Consider the following 16,160-nt stretch of genomic DNA (forward strand, 5'->3'; position numbering starts at 1 on the left):
ATATGAGTTGAGCCCAAACCTCCCATTGACACCAAGAATCTTTAAGTTCTCTGTTTTGATAATAATAATTTTACTTTACTTCCCATGTTGCTTAAATCTTTTAATATAAATGTAGCCTTCAGCAACAATAATACTATAAAGAATATCTTAATCAGGAATTCACCAGAAAATTCTCGTGGGTGCATCTATAAAGTGCCATGTAGAAATTGTGATGTTTTATGTTTGGCAGACTGATACGGATCTTTCTATTAGACTTAAGCAACATAAATATAGTATAAGAACGGGACAAGAATCAAATGCCTTGCTTAATCACGTTAAAAACTATGATCATTGTACTGACTGGAATAATACCATCTCATTTATTAACTCTAACTATATTACCACGAGAAATATCATTGAATCTTCTATTATTGAATACACAAAGAATTATAATCTTAATATTAGTGATGGTCTATGCAAATTAGATAACTTTATTGTTGATAAAATTTGTAAAATGATAAGTTTATGAACGCGCGTTGTCTGTCTTGGACAATCGCATGTTTACCAAATGGCGTCCTAGCTTCGTCTCTTCGTTGTATATCAACTAACTGTTATATTTCTCTCTTGTGTCTCCCCTGATGATGTGATTATTATATGATAGTGCACTTGGGAACTTATCGTGTTTCATTTTCCCCGTGGACTCATAGGAATATACATACATACATACATATATATATATATATATATATATATATATATATATATATATATATATATATATATATATATATATATATATAGCATTAATGAGACGACTTTTATGTGGGCATTCAGTTGGCCCTGCCGTCACAGGCACCGTAAAAAACTACAACAAAAAACGGAGGACGGTCGGATGAGGAAGGAAGGTTGGCAGGGAAGCAGAGTGAGTGATTAACTTACATTAGGCAGATAGAGAGGGGAGGGGGGGGGGGGGCTGCTCCTCAGTTTGGTGTCAAGGGCGGGAGACGCTAGGTTGGGGAGGGGGGGGTATGATGGCACGGGGCTGTGGTCTCCTGCGTAGCCCTACCCCCAGCACCGTCTACCATCCATCCATCCCTTCCTGTTACGAGTTAGGGTTGCGGTCAGGCGCGCTGTACCAGGGGAGGCCAGAAGGAGACCTCGACCCCCCCCCCCCCCCCTCCCCGGGTGCCCGAGGCAGCTGGATGAGGAATACTGAATTTTGGAAAGACTTTGAGGAAACGTTCTTCATCTGTCTTCATGTTCTTCATCTGTCTTCATGTTCTTCATCTGTCTTCATGTTCTTCATCAGTCTTCACGTTCTTCATCAGTCTTCACGTTCTTCATCTGTCTTCACGTTCTTCATCTGTCTTCATGTTCTTCATCTGTCTTCACGTTCTTCATCAGTCTTCACGTTCTTCATTTGTCTTCACGTTCTTCATCTGTCTTCATGTTCTTCATCAGTCTTCATGTTCTTCATCTGTCTTCATGTTCTTCATCTGTCTTCATGTTCTTCATCTGTCTTCACGTTCTTCATCTGTCTTCACGTTCTTCATCAGTCTTCACGTTCTTCATTTGTCTTCACGTTCTTCATCAGTCTTCACGTTCTTCATTTGTCTTCACGTTCTTCATCTGTCTTCATGTTCTTCATCAGTCTTCACGTTCTTCATCAGTCTTCACGTTCTTCATTTGTCTTCACGTTCTTCATCAGTCTTCACGTTCTTCATTTGTCTTCACGTTCTTCATCTGTCTTCATGTTCTTCATCAGTCTTCACGTTCTTCATCAGTCTTCACGTTCTTCATCAGTCTTCACGTTCTTCATCAGTCTTCACGTTCTTCATTTGTCTTCACGTTCTTCATCAGTCTTCACGTTCTTCATCAGTCTTCACGTTCTTCATCAGTCTTCACGTTCTTCATTTGTCTTCACGTTCTTCATCAGTCTTCACGTTCTTCATTTGTCTTCACGTTCTTCATCTGTCTTCATGTTCTTCATCTGTCTTCACGTTCTTCATCTGTCTTCACGTTCTTCATCAGTCTTCACGTTCTTCATCTGTCTTCACGTTCTTCATTGTCTTCACGTTCTTCATCTGTCTTCACGTTCTTCATCAGTCTTCACGTTCTTCATCAGTCTTCACGTTCTTCATCAGTCTTCACGTTCTTCATTTGTCTTCACGTTCTTCATCAGTCTTCACGTTCTTCATCTGTCTTCACGTTCTTCATCAGTCTTCACGTTCTTCATTTGTCTTCACGTTCTTCATCAGTCTTCACGTTCTTCATCTGTATTCACGTTCTTCATCTGTCTTCACGTTCTTCATCCGTCGCATCATCCATCATGTCAGCCACAGAGGCCGTGTCAGGAGACCTTGACCTTGTATCTTGGGTGACCTCGGGAGGTGTATGTTTGGCCTGGGTCTCCTCCTCCTCCCGGATGACTGACCGAACCTCTCACGTGCTTCCACTGAGCCAGCAGGAGGCTCGGTGTTGGTGTTTACAGGAACACATCCTGGCGTTCTCCTGCGGCTGTGGGTCAAGGGGAGGCGTGTGGCTGGGGTGAGGGTGGGTGCCCATATTGGTGGCAGGTATCAAGGCCGTGTGTGGCTCCAGGTGGCGATGGTGCCACTACCGGCCTCACTACACACCATCCCTGCATCTCCTGCTGAATATGGCGCGACGGACATGATGAAGTCTACACCAGCACACTGCTTCCCGTGCACCACCACACTGCTTCCCGTGCACCACCACACTGCTCCCGTGCACCAACACACTGCTCCCGTGCACCAGCACACTGCTCTTGTGGTGTGGACGGTTTGGTGTGGTACACCTGACCTACGCGTTCCTCTTAGTCTCATTAAGCCTGGGTTATAGAGGGCAAGGGTAGAGCAGGTGGGTCTTCTCGCCCAACCATATGACAAGCATCATTACAACCTACATAATCATCGTCCCTAATGATGTATACAACACATTAAAGCCGAGCTAGACACACCTGGGACGGGTGTTGTGATGTGTGGCCGTAGCGACGTGCGGGGTCTGTCAGACACCACGGACCACCACCAGCGTCGAGCTGACCCGCTCGTTGGTTGATGACAGAACGAACCACACGTCACATGTGGACGCCAGAGCAACGCTGGTTGGGTTATCAAGCCATGGCTGATGGTGGTAGCTAGATGTAGCTTGTCGTAACACACCTCCCTACTCCATCACCTGCTCCATCCTGCCCCTACCATCACCTGACCTGCTGCTCTGTTCCATCCTGCCTCCATCACCTGACCTGCTGCTCTGCTCCATCCTGCCTCCATCACCTGACCTGCTGCTCTGTTCCATCCTGCCCCTACCATCACCTGACCTGCTGTCCTGCTCCATCCTGCCCCTACCATCACCTGACGTGCTGCTCTGCTCCATCCTGCCTCCATCACCTGACCTGCTGATTTTCCCCACCTGGATCGCTCCCTCGAGCAAGACTACACTAGACACAAGGGACGCAGTGTGTGTGTGTGTGTGTGTGTGTGTGTGTGTGTGTGTGTGTGTGTGTGTGTGCAGTCTTAACGTAAAGTAATAAGGATAGTGTGCAAGTCATTCATATAGAATGAATAATTCCTTTTCCTGTCTTTTATCTTTTTTAACCAACATGGTGCGGGCAAACACCATGCTTAATCGAGGTCATCTCAGGGAAAGTAGACATTAACCAGGACTCTGCTTTGTTGACCTGACTCTTAAAGGAAAAGACAAGAGGAGGAAGAGAATTCCACCACTTAGCTGTTGCAGGGGAGGAAGAAGGAGGGATCATAACAGCCCATCCTCGAGTGGCCCCTCGCCACACACAAACTGTAGGAAGCAGCAAGTAAACACGTGCCGAGGGTCCAAACCTTGAGGGTGGGGGACACATGCAGACAGTTGACGTGAACATTGGCCAGAACAGCACCTGCAAGAGAGAGAGAGAGAGAGAGAGAGAGAGAGAGAGAGAGAGAGAGAGAGAGAGAGAGAGAGAGAGAGAGAGCGGCAAAAAAATTTTTGTAACAAATTTAATAAAGTACTGTGATGTGAGGAGGGAGGGAGGCAGTTGGCGGTACTGCCTGCCGTAAGTTGAGACGAGGTGGGAATGACAACAAGGGATGATGGCACACGTGTTCTCACCGACCCCTGCAGCACCAGCCATGACCCCGTGGGCGACCTCACTCATTATGACACGAGTCATTATTTACCGGACACGTTTATTTCGTTATTGTGTATTAGAAAAAAAAAATATAACGGATCCTTTGAGCACGTAACAATACACAGACGATATTGAGCTGTCATTAAGGCCGATGTGCTGGATCACTCGGCTCTTATCCCTAGTGGGTTGACCACTGGATCACTGAGGCGTTCTTATCCCTAGTGGGTTGACCACTGGATCACTGAGGCGTTCTTATCCCTAGTGGGTTGACCACTGGATCACTGAGGCGTTCTTATCCCTAGTGGGTTGACCACTGGATCACTGAGGCGTTCTTATCCCTAGTGGGTTGACCACTGGATCACTGAGGCGTTCTTATCCCTAGTGGGTTGACCACTGGATCACTGAGGCGTTCTTATCCCTAGTGGGTTGACCACTGGATCAGAGGCGTAGATTGATCTGTCTACATTACTCCATGTCTCTATGTGTGCCTGACACTCATGTGTGCCTGACACTCATGTGTGCCTGACACTCTTGTGTGCCTGACACTCATGTGTGCCTGACACTCTTGTGTGCCTGACACTCATGTGTGCCTGACACTCATGTGTGCCTGACACTCATGTGTGCCTGACACTCATGTGTGCCTGACACTCATGTGTGCCTGACACTCATGTGTGCCTGACACTCATGTGTGCCTGACACTCATGTGTGCCTGACACTCATGTGTGCCTGACACTCATGTGTGCCTGACACTCATGTGTGCCTGACACTCATGTGTGCCTGACACTCATGTGTGCCTGACACTCATGTGTGCCTGACACTCATGTGTGCCTGACATTCATGTGTGCCTGACACTCATGTGTGCCTGACACTCATGTGTGCCTGACACTCATGTGTGCCTGACATTCATGTGTGCCTGACACTCATGTGTGCATCATGTCTCATGACAGGATGATTGCATGGCGACCCAACGCCCACCATGACACACAACTACACATAAAGCCTCACACATGCTTAAGTGTTCGTAGTTAAGAGGTCATAGGTCAAGGTCAGAGACAGTCCTCTGACGTGACCTTGTGTCACACATACTATGTATGATGGTCTACGCCTCATGAAGTTCCTCGAGTCTGGGTCAAAGGTTGTGTCACACATACTATGTATGATGGTCTACGCCTCATGAAGTTCCTCGAGTCTGGGTCAAAGGTTGTGTCACACATACTATGTATGATGGTCTACGCCTCATCAAGTTCCTCGATTCTGGGTCAAAGGTTGTGTCACACATACTATGTATGATGGTCTACGCCTCATCAAGTTCCTCGAGTCTGGGTCAAAGGTTGTGTCACACATACTATGTATGATGGTCTACGCCTCATCAAGTTCCTCGAGTCTGGGTCAAAGGTTAAGCTGACGCAGCTTTGCGTCCTGAGAACACAACATGTGAGGAATGATGAATGAATGGTTGATGACGAATACCATAACACTGGTCCCTCTGGTGTGTGAGGATGGTTAAGATAGCAGTGGTCAAGCCTCAATCGTTCCTAGTCATGGGTACTTAAGTACTACTAATTGCTTGTGTACACGTGATATGATGGCTGATTGAGTACATGTTTACCCATCTACCACCAGTGATGGTAACACATGTACACTACCACACCTGGCTCATGTTAAGACGTGTTGGGTCAGTGTTGCAATGTCATGTGTACAAAAATATTGACCAATGTCTTATGTACATATCATCTCAAGACTTGGTGGATGAATATTGACTACACTCGTTGGAGGAGACATAGTCCTGCGTCAGGTTCAGTTGTAGAGGTCAAGGGTCAAGGTCATGTGTAAATACCACCAAGTTCTTGTTTAATTTTCAGTGGATGACGACCAGAGAAACAGCACAAATACTGTATTTAAAGTTCTACATCTGAATTAAGTGTTGGAGGTCAAGGGCTAGAGGTCAAGGCCACAAGATGACCTTCACTAAAGGTCAAACCAAACCCACCCGGGAGGCGACAGTACCGTTAGCAAGGGCTACTCTTCACTTGGGTTTTGTTTACCATCGCAAACTGTTTATGTTGCGTTGGTTTGTCGTGTCATCGAAGGTCTGGAATGTGAAGGTGAGATATTGTGGTTCACCTTACGTTAAGATCAGATGTTATTATACATGTCAATGAGGAGATCCAGTATTGTTGTTCAACTTATGAGGCAATCATACGTCATCAGTCGTCGTACGTGAAGATCAGACGTCATCAGTCATCGCACGTGAAGATCAGACGTCATCAGTCGTCGTACGTGAAGATCAGACGTCATCAGTCGTCGTACGTGAAGATCAGACGTCATAAGTCGTCGTACGTGAAGATCAGACGTCATCAGTTGTCGTACGTGAAGATCAGACGTCATCAGTCGTCGTACGTGAAGATCAGACGTCATCAGTCATCGTACGTGAAGATCAGACGTCATCAGTCGTCGTACATGAAGATCAGACGTCATCAGTTGTCGTACGTGAAGATCAGACGTCATCAGTCGTCGTACGTGAAGATCAGACGTCATCAGTCGTCGTACGTGAAGATCAGACGTCATCAGTCGTCGTACGTGAAGATCAGACGTCATCAGTTGTCGTACGTGAAGATCAGACGTCATCAGTCGTCGTACGTGAAGATCAGACGTCATCAGTCGTCGTACGTGAAGATCAGACGTCATCAGTTGTCGTACGTGAAGATCAGACGTCATCAGTTGATCCATCCTCGTGTAAACATCACTGAACCTCCCAGCCTTCCTAAGGTCCTTCAGGTCAGAGTGTGTGTGGCCAGGCGGGGCCACGTCTGTCCCTGCTCTGGTCAGGCGGGGCCACGTCTGTCCCTGCTCTGGTCAGGCGGGGCCACGTCTGTCCCTGCTATGGTTAGGTGTGGCCAAGTCTGGGCTCTACTCTGGCCAGGCGGGGCCACGTCTGTCCCTGCTCTGGTCAGGTGTGGCCAAGTCTGGACCCTACTCTGGCCAGGCGTGGCCACATCTGGCCCTGCTCTGGCCAGGCGGCCATTAGACGGGTCATACCCCTGCACCGTGAGTCCTCACCTGCCCCAGTTATGGCCGCTTCCCCTGCTGAGCCTACCACTCATCCCCTCGGCTCCTCCAGCAACGCCACCTTAACCACCTACCACCAGCTCCTCCCACCACCGCTCTCACGACCCTACACTGCCACCACTACCACCATCAACCACTACTGCCACCACCAGTCCTACTGTGGCAACCAGCACCACTTCCACCTTCATCATCATCATATGATCTCTTTACCCCTGCCAACATCTGCTTCATCCCAGACACCATCACTACCTTCTCTCACACCCCACACACCCCAACCACTGTCTCCCTTACCATCACAGCCACAGCCATGTGGACCACACCCCCGGGTGGGGAGACAGCAGGTCAGAGCCCCTCACCCGCCACCCGACGTGTTGCTGCAACGTGCAACACGTTAGCAGGAGCCGGGCGGGCGTACTGCTGCGTCGTGGGAAGGTGTCGCCGCGAGAAGCAGTCTTCCGTGTCTGGGCTGATGATGGCGGGATATGTGTCATTACCATGGACCACATTTGGTTGTTTTAGCTTGTGACCTGCTCAACACAGCTGTGTTGTGATCTGCTCAACACAGCAGTGTTGTGACCTCCTCAACACAGCAGTGTTGTGACCTGGTCAACACAGCAGTGCTGTGACCTGCTCAACACAGCAGTGTTGTGACCTGCTCAACACAGCAGTGCTGTGACCTGGTCAACACAGCAGTGCTGTGACCTGGTCAACACAGCAATGTATATAAGCCACGTAAGTTATCTGTTTGTTGTCTGTTTCCTCTCACGTCAGCAGTGTTGCCAGTCCTCTGTTATCCTTCTGTTCCTCTCTGGTACCAGTGTTGCCAGTCCTCTGTGTCTCTTACAAGAGCAGTGTTGTAAGTAGTCTGTTTCTCCTCTGCTGACAGCAGCAGACGACGACGAGAGCAGACCTCTACCAGGCAGGTGAAGCAGAACATCTCCAGAATTAATGTTACTATGATGGGGTCATGACCTCTGACCTCCATTACGACGCGGTGATTACCCCGGGCGGCGCGCGGCAGCCTCGTGAGGGGAAGAATTAGCGGTAGGATGTCGTTGTCAGGCCAGATGAACAGAGAAGACTCTCCTCCAACTTGTCGTCACCAAGACTTAGAGCACAGTAAGGTCTCCCTCCTGACCTCACACTAATAGGAACGACCAGGATCGAGGATTCTCACCATTGCTGGAATGTTGTCGTGTTACCCAGTGGTTCCTCACTTTCGCCTGAGGTTTCCACCTGCGGGACGACAGCTGGTCATGTCAGCGTCTCGCGGGAGACCTCAGCTGGTTACCCTCTACCCCGGGCTGCATTAAAGCCAGACTCTCATTTCTCTCTCTCTCATGTGGGCGATGAGGTGGCCTGCGGGAACCACCTAATTGGTCGTTGCAGCTGTAAAAGTTGACCGCCCGCGCTCTACCCCGTCTAACAGGACATGACCTGAACCTTGTCCAGGTTACCTGGCTTCATTGCCAGCAGGGAGACACTGTCTTGCCCCGACACCCTACCCCGAGGTAGCCGGTGGGCCAGACCTAACTGCCTCTCCTCAACTGGTGGGCTGGACCTGCTTGTTTTGATGAAGGCCTACTCTGGTGAACTATACTGCCCACCACTGGTGCCTGAGGGTCAGTGTGAGGGCCGTCCTGCCCACCACTGGTGCCTTAGGGTCAGTGCGAGGGTCGTCCTGCCCACCACTGGTGCCTGAGGGTCAGTGTGAGGGTCGTCCTGCCCACCACTGGTGCCTGAGGGTCAGTGTGAGGGCCGTCCTGCCCACCACTGGTGCCTGAGGGTTAGTGCGAGGGTCGTCCTGCCCACCACTGGTGCCTGAGGGTCAGTATGAGGGCCGTCCTGCCCACCACAGGTGCCCCTACACCAGGTCTGACGTGTGGGTGACCGCGGCAGTGAAGGTTACCTGGCCACACCTCGTCATAAGGACCAGTTCAGGTGTGGTAATGTTGCACCACCAACACCTCCCCACATTACCATACGCCACACCTCCCCACCTTACCATACGCCACACCTCCCCACATTACCATACGCCACACCCCCCGCCAGTTTACAGACCTAGCGAGGGGACAAATATATTTTATGACGGTTTGAATCACTGGAGGGAGACAAGAAAGGCCAGAGTGTGTGTGTGAATGTTGCAGGTGGTGGTGCTGGTGTGGGAGGCACCTAGCGACATGTTTTCTCCCACGTAGTTAGGTTCTCCCACCACCCTCACCAAGCTCCACCATTCTCTTCCCCCTACCACACCCCAGCCTCCATGATCTCCACCACAACCTAGCCTCTGTCATCTCCACCACAACCCAGCCTCCATTATCTCCACCACAACCCAGCCTGATCTCCACCATCACACTGCTCTCTTTCCTCCAACATTCTCTCCAGCTCCTACAACCTAACCTAACCACGAGTTCCGACACTGCCACATCTCCGTCACTCCACCTCCCCATCACACTCTTATTGGTTCCTCACACGCCAGCACTCGTCACTCACCCTCAACACGCCAACACTCGTCACTCACCCTCAACACGCCACAGCCTCCATGATCCTCACTCCTCCACCACTCGCCGTCCTCCAACACTAGGTTCTGCAGGAGGACCACCTTCCTCCACCAGCGGCTGGGCCGCATCTGGGGTGCTGTAGCGAGACAATTGCCTCTGATGATCCGCCGCTGTGGTCAGCCTCGCCCAGGCTTGGTGAAGCTTCGTCTATGTCTGGTCTCTGTTGAGACAGTTGTGTTCTGCTGTTTCCTGTTGGTCTGTGTCACGTTATGGCTGTGTCCCGCTGTTACTTGTCGATCTGTGTCACGTCGGCGCTGTGTCCCGCTGTCTTTGTCACGTCGGCGCTGTGTCCCGCAGCTTCTGGTCCTCCTGCGGTGTGTGGGTCTGGTGTTTGTTGTGTTCGGCAGGAGTGAAGCTGTTGAGGTGCCAGAGTCGTGGTAGGTAGGTGGGAGGGTGTGTCAGGCCAGGGCGTGTGGCACGGCTCGTCTCTCGCTCCTTGTACCGTCTCAACGACTGCTTTACTCCGTCTCTGGACCTCTGACACAGACCTGTGTTCCTCGACCGCTGGAGCCTCGCCAGGGGCCTGTTGTGCACGTGATGTACCACGGGCTGCACCAGGTGGTCGGTGTGTCTGTATTATGACCTGTCTACACTGAGTTACCTGTGTCTACACTGAGTTACCTGTGTCTACACTGAGTTACCTGTGTGTCTACAGGACGGGAGGAAGGTCTGCCCTGGTGAGGTTAGACCAGTGATATCTCTGCAGTGTCGAGGTCGTCCAAGGGTCGTGCTAATCTCTCGTCAGTAACCACAGAAACACCTCACAGATGTGTCGTTATCTCTCTCTCTCTCTCTCTCTCTCTCTCTCTCTCTCTCTCTCTCTCTCTCTCTCTCTCTCTCTCTCTCTCTCTCTCTCTCTCTAGCGTTCTATCATATTTTTCTTTCATGTGGTTCAAACCCGTTTCTCAGATCCACCATTTCTCATCACTGCATTGGTACAGAATGTATCAATTTATGACTACGAGTTTTCCTTCTGGTTCATGTTATTTAAAAGTGGACAGTTATTTGTGTCTTGTATGATTTCAAACATTTTAAGATGTGATCATCTGCTAACACGTTTCCCACATCAACAGGTAAGACGGTGGGGCGCTGCTGGCCACGCAAGGGCACCTGGGGGCCTGCTGTTGGTTGAAGGGTAAGTCCAGCAATAGTTATGATCGGTATATGACACATGGGTCACACCTGTTCTCGTGGCAAATGACACCTGTGTGAGGGTCACACCTGTTCTCCTGCCCGTAGGCCACACCGCCGTCAGGGTTACACCTGTTCTCTTGCACGTAACCCACACCTGTGTCAGGGGTCACACCTGTTCTCCTGCGCGTGACACACATCTCTATCAAGGGTCACACCTGTTCTTCTGCAAGTGGCACATGACACCTGTATCAGGGGTCACACCTGTTCTCCTGAACGTGACACATGACACCTGTATCCGGGGTCACACCTGTTCTCCTGAACGTGACACATGACACCTGTGTCGGGGTCACACCTGTTCTCCTGCACGTGACCCACACCTGTATCAGAGGTGACCTGTGAGGGTAAGGTTGTGTGAAGATGGTTGATGACGTATGACGGTAGTAACTAGTAGTTAACGAGGCCTCGCCACTACTACATGATGACGGGGTAGTGGCTCTTGCCCTAGTGTCAGCGTGGGTGGGGTAGTGGCTGGTGGTCCCATGTTTGTGTGGATGTGCCTGCATGTTACATCCACTCTCTCTCTCTCTCTCTCTCTCTCTCTCTCTCTCTCTCTCTCTCTCTCTCTCTCTCTCTCTCTCTCTCTCTCTCTCTCTCTCTCTCTCTCTCTCCTCCCGTCTGTTGTCCACCTCACCACACCTCCTACCTCCTCACCTGCTGGCCGCCCCTCACCTCCCTCCGCCATTATCTCGTGCCACCGCTGCCTGGTCCCCTCACCTCCCCCCTCTCACCTGCTGCCCCCCCCCTCACCTGCTGCCCCTCCCTCACCTCCCCCCTCACCTGCCGCCCCTCCCTCACCTCCCCCCTCTCACCTGCTCCCCCCCCCCCCCCTTCACCTGCCGCAGGGGTGCCCGTGACGTCATCGCTCCACGTCAGAGCCCTGCGTCGCCTTGATGCGGGCCGGACCTCGGCTTCCAGGGGCGCCCCTGCCCTTACCCCTGCTGGCTGCTCCTGCTGGCTGCTCCAGCTGATGGCAGCAGTGGGAGGAATGATGACAAGTTTTAGCAGATATTGTAGGGAGTGAGGGTAGGTAGTCATGAGAGTGAGTGAGGGTAGGTAGTCATGAGAGTGAGTGAGGGTAGTGAGTGTTGAGGAATATAGAGCAAGATGGTGAGAGGATCGAACTTAGATGGTGATATATACTGAACCATCTGGTGTGGGTCAGGCTGGTCCGTGGGTCGCCTTCACTTGACGAAGCAGTGGAGGCTGCTTCCTGCTGCTGCAGGAGGGCACTGCCCTGGCCCATCTACTGGCTGACCTTAGTACCAGTGGGTTACCATGTAGTTATCATGAAGGAACCTGACCCTCCTCCATCACATCCCCGACCCTCCATCATCGTGTGCCCACCATCGCCATACACGTGTGTACCGATGATAGTGGACGGGAGATGTGGTGGGTTCAGGTCAGTGTGTGTGTTGGAGTGTCGCCCTGCGTTGTGATCATGTGTAGAACAGGTGTCAGGTGTGGGGATGGTGGGGTCAAGGGGTCACTGATCTTGACCTGTGCGGATTAGCTTCACCTCCTCGCCTGGAGACAGTTAGACTAACGGACAAACATGGCGTTTGGTGTATCATAAACAGATGATCATGTTGTCAACTTGGGACAATATCTTCCATGTGACCTTCCCTGAACACAGAAATAAATTTGAGAAGATAATATAGTTCTCTCTCTCTCTCTCTCTCTCTCTCTCTCTCTCTCTCTCTCTCTCTCTCTCTCTCTCTCTCTCTCTCTCTCTCTCTCTCTCTCTCTCATACATTCACTTCTCACTGTGCATGGCACTGCAGATGGCTGTATTAAACCCGGAACTACATATATTGCAGCAGGAAACATGACAAAGGTTGGAGTTCATACTTCCCTCACCCCACACACTCAGGTGTCCATCATACCTCCGTATGCTGATGCCTACAACACATTAGCTCACTGCTCATGGTAAGGTTGTGGGTGTAGGTGGGTGTGTAGGTGGTTGCTGTGCTGGTAGTCCTAGTAATGTAGGTGGGAATGGTGGAGATCTCCAGTAGTTGGAGGTTCGCCAGCCAACACCACGATAAACTTCCCCCTAAAAATACACCGTTGTTTACCTGGGTCAGTACTGAATGTTGACCACGGCTGGCTGGGGTCGGCCACCTCAGCCCAAGTCTCCGGCAGTTCTGACAACTTGCCGACATATTGTTCGCCCTTGTTAACATAATTGTGTAACACACTTAGAACCTGGAATCATGTTTACCTCCGAGATTGATTGATTGTGTTGGTGGTAACTGGTTGTTACAACACATCCACGGGAAGCGTCTGTGTCGGGAGGCCTCCAGTCTATGAAGCTGTCAGGGTGTTGTCGGCTGTGACCCAGCAGGTTGTGCTGGGCAGCGTGATGCATCCCGCAGCAGGAGGCGTGATGTAGATGAAGATGTAGATGAAGATGAGATATCGTACTGATGATTCAAGTGGAAGAACTGGCTTTCCGGGTGTGGTAACTAGTGGATGATCGTGGCTGGAGTGTGGAGGAGGAGGAGGAGGAGCAAGAGTGCGTGTTGCATGCAGCGGCCGCGGGGGTCGCCCGCCTGGCTTGTGTCAGGATCATCAACATTGTTTTTGTTTTCGTTTTCGCCGCCGCCCACAGCCGGGGTCACCCACCGTGATGATGCTGTGGGCAGTGGGGGGGGGGGCGGGCTGTTGCAGAGGTCACAGAGGGTGTGTGTGTCGCACCCCCAGTGGCCAGGTTAGGTCAGGTCGCACCCCCAGTGGTCAGGAGATTGTAAGATGTTACAAAGTTCATCCATTACAAAACCTTACACTCTTATGATACAGTAAATCTATCTGCCAGGTACAACGAGTCAGTACAGTAACACAATTACATGTGTGTGTGTGTGTGTGTGTGTGTGTGTGTGTTTGTTGGGCTATTTCTTAGAAGGTTTTCTCGTCAGTCCTTAAAACATTCCATTGTTTTTACCAAGTTAACACAGCGTTCCAGCGGGTGTTCCTATCCCTGGCCCACTCACTTTGCTGTCCATATTATCAACATCTAATTGGCTAAACTGTTACCTCCATCTGGCAGACATACGACCTTAGCAACACACGAGCGCATCAGAAGACAAGATAATGCCATCCAACCTTGAATAGCGGAGCCTGCAACATAATCATGTTTACTACATGTGTAATGATCTGAGCGAATGATTCGGTCATAACTGCAGCACACGTGGGTTCCTCCATGGTCAACACAGCTTCGTGTCTGTACCTCTGCTTTCCTTCCTGCTCACTTGATGTGTTGCGCGATGAACCATTGTAATGAGAGAGCAATAAACCCGCACACAATGTGTCCTGTGTGCGTCATCATTCCTAATTGTATTTACGTATTTGTGCTGAGAGGGACCAGCTCTCTCGCACGCCCTCATCTCAACAACTGTGTGTGTGTGTGTGTGTGTGTGTGTGTGTCACTGTTGTCAAGGTGTGGGTTATCACTGTGATGTGTGTTGGTTATACTAGCTGTTTGCTGTGTGTGTTGCTGTGAAGTGTTGCTGTGAGTATATTCTTTTGCGGCTGTGAATACGTCAGCGTTGCTATAGAAATACAGAACACTCGTTGTGAGTGTTTGTGTCAGTGTGTACTGTGGTAGTGCTGTTGATACAGCAATACCCGGTGTTGTTAATACAGCAATACCCGGTGTTGTGGTAGTGCTGTTAATACAACAATACCCGGTGTTTTTAATACAGCAATACCCGGTGTTGTGGTAGTGCTGTTAATACAGCAATACCCGGTGTTTTTAATACAGCAATACCCGGTGTTGTGGTAGTGCTGTTAATACAGTAATACCCGGTGTTGTTAATACAGCAATACCCGGTGTTGTGGTAGTGCTGTTAATACAGCAATACCCGGTGTTTTGGTAGTGCTGTTAATACAGCAATACCCGGTGTTGTGGTAGTGCTGTTAATACAGCAATACCCGGTGTTGTTAACGCTGAAGTTCAGTTGTGATTTCGTTGTAGCGTTTGTGGGTCATCATTCCGGTCGTGTGACGATCGCTCACAACCCCAGGATGACCCTCACCCCAGGCCAAGATAAGAAGGATATTACATGCCAGGATGTCTGATGTTCTCTGTAACACAACCTTGTCTGGTGCTGTACCCGTCCTGTACCCGTCCTGTAATGCTCGTCGTTTTCAGCTGTAGGTATGAGCTGGGCTGTGACTGTGAGGCAAGTGTACGTCTGGTGCAACATACTGGGTAACACTGCGTCTTCAGGTCACACGTCTTCAGGTCAGTGGCTTCTGCTGGAGACATCTGTGACCTGAGCAGCGTCCAGGGTCAGCGTGTGACCGGTGACGTCAGCAGGTGGTTGTGTGACGTTGACGTCAGCAGGTGGTTGTGTGACGGTGAAGTCAGCAGGTGGTTGTGTGACGTTGACGTCAGCAGGTGGTTGTGTGACGGTGACGTCAGCAGTTGGTTGTGTGACGTTGACGTCAGCAGGTGGTTGTGTGACGGTGACGTCAGCAGGTGGTTGTGTGACGGTGAAGTCAGCAGGTGGTTGTGTGACGGTGACGTCAGCAGGTGGTTGTGTGACGGTGACGTCAGCAGGTGGTTGAGATTTATTGTAGTTTAGTAAATGTTGTTGTTTTTGTTGACTGTTCTCACCAGCTGATCGTGAAGATGTGTACAGTTCAGCTGGGTCACAGTGACGAGGAATTTGATGTATTGAAGGAATGCATCATCAGCCTTTACTCTGATACGATTTCTTAATTACATCATTAAACGTAAAGAAACAACACTGATTCCCACAGTGTTGTGAATCAGTGGTGGTGTTGTGATTCACCGGGTTGTAGTCAAGTTTCCATCATGTTGGGAAGGATGCGTGATGACCCAAGACTGAGAGGTCATTATTGATGTATTATAGTGAGGGACGTGACGAGTGGGAGGGATGGTTACCGAGAGGGAGGGAGGCCACACTGGGACGTGACTAGTGGGAGGGATGGTCACCGAGAGGGAGGGAGGCCACACTGGGACGTGCTAGTGGGAGGGATGGTCACCGAGAGGGAGGGAGGCCACACTGGGACGTGACTAGTGGGAGGGATGGTCACCGAGAGGGAGGGAGGCCACACTGGGACGTGCTAGTGGGAGGGATGGTCACCGAGAGGGAGGGAGGCCACACTGGGACGTGCTAGTGGGAGGGATGGTTACCGAGAGGGAGGGAGGCCACACTGGGACGTGACTAGTGGGAGGGATGGTC

This window comes from Panulirus ornatus, chromosome 55 (genome assembly GCF_036320965.1).
Source record: "Panulirus ornatus isolate Po-2019 chromosome 55, ASM3632096v1, whole genome shotgun sequence".
Classification (NCBI taxonomy): Eukaryota; Metazoa; Arthropoda; class Malacostraca; order Decapoda; family Palinuridae; genus Panulirus; species Panulirus ornatus.